The sequence below is a fragment of the Asparagus officinalis genome, chromosome 8 (assembly GCF_001876935.1).
Source record: "Asparagus officinalis chromosome 8, Aspof.V1, whole genome shotgun sequence".
NCBI classification, from domain to species: domain Eukaryota; kingdom Viridiplantae; phylum Streptophyta; class Magnoliopsida; order Asparagales; family Asparagaceae; genus Asparagus; species Asparagus officinalis.
Genome location: NC_033801.1, coordinates 125,846,594 through 125,847,108, shown reverse-complemented (window position 1 = coordinate 125,847,108; position 515 = coordinate 125,846,594).

The following is a 515-nucleotide window of genomic DNA, read 5'->3' as shown; positions in this document are numbered from 1 at the left end:
GGTAAAGAGATGATTTAGTTGAGAAGATTTCTGCAGGAGTTAGGTTTGTAGCAGGACAATTATCAAATCTTCATTGATAGTCAAAGTTCTCTTGATTTGAGCAAGAATTCTACATTCCACTCCAGGATAAAACACATTGATGTGAGATATCATTGGCTTAGAGAAGCCGTTGAGAAAGAGGAGCTAAAGCTACAAAAGATTCACACAGATAAAAATCTAGCAGATTTTTTAACGAAGATCGTTTCTAGAGAGAAGACAGAGTTGTGTCGGCGATTGGTCGGTATGAACTCCGTTAAGGAGTTAAAGATTGGCATACCCTGTCGTAGGGTCTGGAGGGGGAAATTGTTGTGGGTCCAGCCCAAGATAAGGCCCACATGAAGTCTACATGAAATAGAATTCTATCTATAAGTGGATTTGGATGATCTATTTAAAATAGGAATAGGTTTGGAAAACTTTATATATGAGAAAGTTGTCTTTTGTTTTTCGGATAAACAGTAACCCGATGCTACAGTAAT